The sequence below is a fragment of the Diorhabda carinulata genome, chromosome X (assembly GCF_026250575.1).
Source record: "Diorhabda carinulata isolate Delta chromosome X, icDioCari1.1, whole genome shotgun sequence".
Classification (NCBI taxonomy): Eukaryota; Metazoa; Arthropoda; class Insecta; order Coleoptera; family Chrysomelidae; genus Diorhabda; species Diorhabda carinulata.
In genome coordinates this window covers 7,526,728-7,534,647 of record NC_079472.1, presented here as the reverse complement: position 1 = coordinate 7,534,647, position 7,920 = coordinate 7,526,728, and positions in this window count along the sequence as shown.

Sequence of the window (7,920 nt, the reverse complement as noted above, 5' to 3'; positions counted from 1 at the left end):
TACCTCAACTTTCTCTGAAAGCGGTGCAGCTATCAAACGACTTAATGGTTGGAAATCCAGAACTGTGTCAGAAGGATATATTAAGAAATCATAACAAGATAAAGTTAGTACAGCTAAAACAATTCTTTGGGGAACTGCAGCACAGGCTTTTCATGCCTCCCGTTTTACCGACGCGGAAATTAATTCTGCGACAAATATCGAAAGTAGTGAAGTAAACTTACACTCATAAATTCTACATGTTGTAATGTATCTTCATTTAGTTTTAATTATTCTAATATTAATGAATAAAATAAAAGTTGTTTACTGTTTTTCTCCAATTTAGAAAAATACATGGTCGACGGAAAAGTTTTGTAACCAACTCTTACTTTAAAATGCGATTAATGACTCCGGAAGTTAACTGTCTCTATCATTATCTAATTTATTGTGCAAGTAATAATAAGCGAAGTATGAATTTTTTATTATAATAAAAATTGGAGTTTATAGTTGACAATTTGATTTGAAATTTTATAAATGAGCCTAGATATTGATTCTAATAATTTATCTTGGACACCATTTTTCAAAACTTAAATTATGTTAGAATTTAGTCCTTTGTCAAGTAGTGCCAAATCTCATAAATACAAGAATTGGATTAAAGAATTTTTATCTCTTTTTGGAGTCGGTTCACATTGTATAATATTACTCGTTCTATTTCCTGGCTTTTCTTATTTTATTCATCATTTTTGCTGGATAACACTGATAGGAGTATATTTCTATCAATTGAATTAAGTTTTTTCCAAAGGATCAAATTACTTTTATATACCTTTATGACATCAAGAAAATTAATTTCATTTTGTTTCATTTTTATCGTGAATTGGAGTATTTTATAGTGATATATATGGCTTCTATTTTTAATTTCATCTGTTCATTGGTACAGTAGTAGTGCATTGACATGAAATAAAAAGAATGGGAAATTTATATATAGTTTACTTAAGATAAATACTTGAATATTTTCCATCAGTAACTGTACTATAAATTATTTATAGGCGACCCCAGAACAATTTGTTTATAAATTGTATACATTCCTGGAACAACACTAAATTATAACCACACATTTACAAGACTTTGACATACATTTGATTTGAAATAATACAAAAATTCATTTCAAGAACAAAATTAATTATATCTAGATAGCATTATGCAATAACTTTCACTTAGAAAAGAACATCTAGTAGTCTGTAAGCAGATAGTTTCTACAAAAAGTTTTGTTGTTTAAAACAATACAAACCTGCAAAGCCTCTTAAATGGTGGTTTAAGAATGTAGACCTCAAGGCGATGTAGGTTTTACCGACAATATTGAGACTCTTCTCACTAAATCATAGGATATGTTTCGATGATTGGTTCGATAGTCAGAGCTAGATATATATTAATAAGATGGACCTTTAATCTCTAGGTATATTGCATCTAAGTCGGGTTCTTGATATGAATAGGCCCCATGAAAGAACAATTAAGGAAAAAATAACGTGGATTTTCAATTGACAAGTGTGCTATCATCGACGGAGTTAATACAAGGGGCAATAAAGGTGAATGGACAACGCGTCCATCTGAGCAGATGTAATTCAAAATTCGTCACCAGTAAAGTAATAATTTTTCCTTCGAAAAACGGTAGACCATATATTCGAATTAATTTGAAATAATCTCAAAAGTGAAAATTAGATTGTAAATATACTGCTCTGATGATATTTCTAATTACAAAAAAGACTTTTTTTATATTTCTCAGAATTATTGGTAGTTTTTAGACAAGATTTCACTAGTATAATAAACTGCTCTACATTGGATACATTAATTGTAGTAAAAACCAATTTACAACAACCAGTGATGTTTGTTCCACATTTTTTATGGAATAATATTATTGAATATGTATGTATATATACTCGTAAATCCATATATAAAAGGAAACTACATTTCGTTTATTTTACATAATGTAATGCATGATAGTAGAATATTATTTTCCTTTATTAATAAAATCTGTAATTTTAGTGTGTTTGAAACAATTACGTCGTGTATACACATTTTGTAATTAAAGTTGGATTTTAATTAACGTATTGCCATAATTTCCCTGAATGTGGAGCGGCTCATTAAAAAGGACAATATTTCATAATACAATAGCAACAGACTAGAGTCGAAGTTGTTATTCGTATTCGTAATTTTCATTCTGAAATTTTCGAACATTCTCCTCCGTAATTGGTGCATAGATTACAATATAGTTATCAACATGACTTTAACCTTTCTGCTACAGAAGTAAATACAGCAGAGCGTGAATTTGAGCCAAAGAATTATTGTCATATCATCTGAGGACATTCCTAAAAGGTCTTTGAAACCTTCATGTCCTAAAATAATTAGCTACAGCTTTTATGGACTTTTATTATTTTTAAGAGATAACACTGGTTTTCTCTACAATCATCAGTCTTCGAAATTTGAGTGTCTAAATCAATTGGCTACATTTTTTATGGAACTATTCCCCTCCATAGTTCCTCATCAAAACTTTCTGCTTATTATTCTTAAGATCTGAAACTTACTCTTTTCATTATCATAATAATATGATCAAGGGAATTTGCCAAGATGTATTCGAAACCTGCATATCTAAAGCAATCATCTATCATTTTTATGGACTTTCAAGATCTTTTGCTTCATTATTGTTGAGATATAACAATTATTATTTTTATTATGTATAAAATAATTACCACCCTCAACATGTCGGTACCGAGTATAGTTCTTCCAATATCAATTGCAGAAGACAGTTATGCTAGGAACAATCAAAATTTCATAAATACGCACGGCACTCATATCAAATTAAGAAATGTAAAATATTGTTCACTCTCCTCCCACTGTATACTAATGAAAACATCGAATTGTAAACATAAATACATTTGTATTGGCCGAAGCCATATGTACACATATCGAAATATTCCTGCTAGAAAGTCTGCGATAAGCATTGGCTTGGCTTGGTCAGATTCATTCAATTCATAAATAGAAATTGCACAGTGTAGTAAGAATAAAGACAGGTATACCCTGTTTAAACCAAACGCCTTTACAGGCAGGTACATTTTACTCGTCTATTTACGTTTTATAATTTAATATCCAGTTCTAGTAGGTTAACGAGGTACAGTAATGATTTTTTTAAGTTCTAAGTAGGACTACAATTAAGTGTATCTGTCTAAATAACGGCGTATAATGCCGTCCAATTTATAATGATTCAATTGCTTTTTAACGAATACTTTCTCGTATAAGATAAACATATTTTTAATTTTAAAAGTATTTATAAAAATAATAAATTTATAAAATGATATGGTAGATCAAACAAAATTTTCGACAAGTTTTTATAATCTGCAATTGATATTTGAACTATACATGTATTTTACATGATATACAAATTATGAAATATTTTGACTATACTCAATCGAATGTTATAGTTACAAGATTTATTATTTCTAACGTAACGTGTCTTTTAATTCACTCGAATTACACGTTTTTGATCAATCGTGGCTTGCAATTAACCTTATAAGTTTTTAACGATCTTCTGGTTCAGCAACCGTCACTTAGCTGAGATGTCTATGAAACCTGCATGTCTGAAGGAATTAGCTTCAATTTGCAATGAGCTTTTCCACACACTTTTGATATTAAGCTTATTTTCTTTTTATTATTGTTAAGAGTTAACACTTGTTCTCTTTATTATCATCAGTGATATCAAATGAAGACTTTGCTAAGAGGTCTTTGAAACCTGCTTGTCTAAAGGAGCTGGCAATATTTCTCGAAAAGTGTCATGTACTTTATGACTTATTATTACTAAAATAATTTGATATTTGATGAGAATATCCTTATAAATTCTATAGAGAGAAGTGTTTTACATTTTTATATTTAGAAATTTTTCTGTTATTCATTTGATTATAATATTTGCTCCTAAATTGGAATTTCTGAAACCGTTGGAGATATTCACATTACTACTACACCAAGGTGTTTACCTTTAGTCTCTGAGGACGATAACTTGGTTATCGAAACGTGCGTCAAACGGTGTGATTGTGAGTGTTCGTGGAGTGGTAGTGTAAATAGTGTGTTCATTACAATATTTGTTAATATTTCTGTTGAATTTGCGTTTATAGTTGTTCGAAAAAATTATGTTCTCTTATTGTAGTTTTTTTAATATATCTGAATTTGCATTCCGAATCTGATAGTTGAAAAGCTTTATCAGCCAAATTAATAATGAACAATTTAAATTTGAAAGAGGACCAAGGTAGTATAACATTCGCTTTTTATGTTATTGTACATTTTATACTATGTAACATCAAAAAATTTAATTATATTCTTTGTTTAATATAACGATATTATATATTGAAGTTGTCGATAAAAAACTTTTGATAGTTAATGCTGTATTTTAATAATCATTACATGGTATAACAAAAAGTCAATGAACGATTTCACGACTAAAAATGATATCAATGTAGCATGTTGTCACATTGAGGACATCCCATAGATATATTAATCGATTGATATAAACTCGCATTAAATATACGTTTCTTTGTTAAATGGTGATTCCAATTTGATAAAACAACAGCAAGATATTTGGTTTACGTATCGAATTTCTGTTCATCGCTCTCATTGTTGTATAAACAGGTTAGTCATTGAAACACATCTATTGTTTCTGTTCTACTTCTGCTCGTTATATTTTTCATAACAATACACACTTGATGATTGTTTGCTAAACAGAATACGCGGGTATTATGTACACTAAAAAAAAATCAAAACAATAAATTATTATAATTCAAAATCTATGGTATAAATCCATTTCAGTTTAGGGTTTTTTCATTGTACTATAAAAAAGAAAGAAATAATCAATAATAAGATCAATATAGAATATGTGTCTTATGCAAAGGTTTTTGTTTTTAAGCCCAATATGATTACGAGGTCTGGCTATTAAATGACGAGACTGCGCGCCTAGAGGACCTAGAGGGTGAAAAACGAGTATTGCGTTTGGTATCTAGATATCTTGTCTATGCACGTCCCGAAACACGCTTCCGTCACTATTATAGTATTTGTGCAGTAGCGGTTTGAAACGAACGTGTATTTTTCTCGTATCGTAAGCCATGTGTGTCGAAAAACTGGAGTCTACATAGTTTTAAAATCGAGAACAGATCGAACGCGATGCTTCTACCCTTGCACGCTTTTGGTCAACATTCAAACATGTGGGGATCCATTTTGCAGCAATTTTTCTCATGTCAAAATTGATGTGAACTATATGATGAACGCGTTCGTATGAAATATTCAAGACTTCAGATATCCGTTTTAGCCCAATTCGGCGGTCTGATAAAATCATGTCATGAACTGCATCGATATTTTCGGGGACTGATACAGAAACTGGCCTTTCCGATCGGTCATCATCTTCAATGGAAAATTTACCTCTTTTGAAGCTTGCATTCCAATTTTTCACGGTCGCATGCGAAGGACGTTGATCACCAAGCGTATTAAGCATATCTTCGTAAATCTGCTCACCTCTTAACCATTTTAACTACAGGTAGTACTTGATGATGGCTCGATACTCCAATCTCTCGATTTTCACAATTTCATTGGACATCTTTTTCCTTTTAATTTATTGCGTAACTCTAGTTTACTTTTTGACGTCAAACTTTACACTGACACTTCTAATAATTTATTGTTCGTTGCTATGGTAACGCAATATTTTGTTTATGCATGGAACTGGTCGAGGAATCGATTCGTTAAGAATTACGGTGTGATAAATTTTGTGATATCTTTAAGACATTATTTGAATCAACTTCATAATTAACTATTAAAATTGTCGATGGATATTTATCATTCAATTATTATTGAAATATGTATATTTATATAAGTTATAAATGAAGAGAATCGTTTGCAAAAATTTCTGCAGAATCCGTCTTTCAAATCCTGAATAAATAAAGGAACGTGACTGCCCTCAGAACCCACGGATACAGCAAATAAGTTGCGAGAGGAAGTCATTATAGATACGTCAGAGAGCCCATGGAGCTCTCCAGTCGTCATCGTCCGGGAAAAGAATAGCAAGCCTAGATTCTGTATAGACATCCAGAAAGTGAACTCCATCTTTGTGAAGGATGCCTATCCACCTATCCCTTCATAAACACATTGATATGAAATCTCCGAAGTACTTATTCAGCTTCGATCTCCGATAATTGCGCAGACAAAAATAAACCCGTCAGTGCGTTCCCGTTCCAAGCAGAGAATTGTATCAATTTCGGTTAATGCCTTCCGGGCTACATGCCGCCTCCACCACGTTCCAGCGACCCACTGACAGAATAATTAGTACAAATGAATCCCTATTGCCTTGCTTACCTGGACGATACCATTGTGTTAAGGAGCTCCTTCGAAGAATCTCTAGCTGTAAATCCCAAGAAATATCAATTGTGCGAGAGGTCTTCTCTTATATCTGTAGCATCACAAGGAATCCGCATTGACCCGAAGTAAGCAACGGCCATCCCCGAGATGACCACCTGGACCAATGTCAGACGTCTACAATGCTTTTAAACAACAACTGCCCGGTACAGAAGATTCGTACTATCATTGTCCGATGTTGCAGCACCACTACACCGACTGCTTAAGAATAATAACTGAGGGAAATGAGAACCTAAACAAGAAGACGTTTTCTGTAACCTTAGAGCTTGTCTAATAGAAGCGCCAATCCTATCCAGTTCTATCCTATACTGTCGCAATTTTTTACAAAAGCGTTTTGTCCGTTTGTTCATCTGTCCGTATCTCTGTCTGTCCATCTGTCCGTCTGTCTGTAGCAGCGATATCTCCTCACAGAAAGCATGTAGCGAGCTCGAATTTTTGCATTTGATTCCTGTATAGTTTTAGATGTGCCAAAACGAATAAACTTTGAGGCATTATTAGAAAATTTCATTTACATACTACAAATCAACACAAGAAATTGTGAATCCTCGAATTAAGATGTTTAATATTTACTGATTGGAAATAGTGAAAAATTCGCTAAAGTCTCTTGCGCCGAGAGAGCGACGATTTTTTTAGTTGTTTTTCTTTCGTAATTGGTCTCAATAAAAGGGTTATACCAGTAAAAAGGTAGGTGCCTAAACGATTTACTTTGTTTCTTATTTGTAAATATGTTATGTTAAAAAAATGTTTAATTTTTTCCCACAGTGGAAATGGTATGTATATATATAACGAAGTTACTATTCTCCCAAAACGTAAAATTGACATTATTACCGATTTTGAATTAAAATTTATATCTCCGTTATTTTCCAACGTAAACATGTAATTCTTATTCAAGTATAACCAGAAAAAAACACAGTTTTAAATGCAGAATATAGTTGTCCACTAAAAATACTATTTACAAGGGTTGAAAGCCCCCGCGCTACAAAATTCAAGTAACCGTAGTCAAAGCGACTTCATTTTTTGCACTGCTAAAGAAAAGAAAACGCTAATGATAATAAAAGAGATGGTAACGACTTGAGAAGGGAAGTTGTTTCGCCGTCCTCATCTAAGCGGGAAGCCAACGAAGGGACACCGTTGTAGAAATAGAAAGAATTGTTGTTTATAGATTGTTTTTTGCTATTTAAAAGCGTTGCAGTTATTTTTAGAAACAATTTTGATTTGTATAACGTATTACTTCTATTTAAATTAAAATTAAGTACTCAGTTTTTGATGAAACAACTATTTCTTATTATTTTTATTCTCATCAATCAAGCATCTGTAGTAGACTTACAAATCCAAAATTAAAAGCAAGTTCTGAAATAACCGTATAGCGATTAGCGAGGGTAATTCAAGATGATGATAAAATATTTCTTTCAGGAAAAAAAAGTGAGGTTTACATTTTTTCCAATACCATCTGAGCTACTCAAGACTACATTTGGAAAATGATATTTATACAAAAAATAGGAT